Genomic DNA, 806 nt, shown 5'->3' with positions numbered 1-806 from the left:
TCCGGGGCGGGACCGCGCGCCGGCCACGCCCCCGCGGCCCGCCCCTCCTCCGCGGGGAGCGGCGCGGCCAATCGCAGCCCGGAGCCTGCGGGATCCACCAATAGACGCCCGGTTCCCCCGAGCAGAGCCCGCCCTCGCGCCGTCCTGGCCAATAGGAGGCCGCGTCTTCTTCGGCCGGGCTTCTCCGCTCGCCTGCACGGCTCCGCTGCTGCAGGCCGGGGAGCGGGGTCCTGCGGGCACGTGGCCCCGCGGGGCGCTTTCCCCGGGGTGCGGGATGCAGGTCGCGGCCTCAGTCGTGCGTGCATCCCTGCGTTCATTTGGCGCGGGGCATGCGGCGGTGTTGGAGGAGCGGTCCCACGGTCTGTGACTGTGCGCGGACATGTGACCGAGGCCCGAACAGGTGCCTCTTCTCCTCCCCCGCCCCCCGCCCCGGGTAACAAGCGCAAGAGGGGAAGGGCTCCAGCCCGAGGGGTTGGGGGCGACTCCAGGGGTGAGGTGGGACTTAGGCAGGCTCGGGGAGGGTGGATGAGCCCGGAGCCACCCAGAGGCTCTGAACAGCCAGGTCCCGTGGGACATCCGTGATGGAGACCAAGGGGAAGAGGGAGCCCGCGGTGGAAGGCTGGGATGCTTGTCCCAGCGGAATCCAGGCTGGGATGGGGCGGGGGGTCACGCTGTGCCCGTGTTAGATCCCTTCCTCCTTTCTGATCCTTTTGCTCAGCAGCTCTTTGGGCAATCTGGCTTCCACGCAATGCCTCCACTAGTTTATCAAACAAGTCTGTAAAGGCCTGACCCCCAGGTGTGGATAA

Source organism: Canis lupus, chromosome 11, assembly GCF_048164855.1.
Source record: "Canis lupus baileyi chromosome 11, mCanLup2.hap1, whole genome shotgun sequence".
Taxonomy (NCBI): Eukaryota; Metazoa; Chordata; class Mammalia; order Carnivora; family Canidae; genus Canis; species Canis lupus.
Note: the sequence above shows the minus strand (reverse complement) of the source record.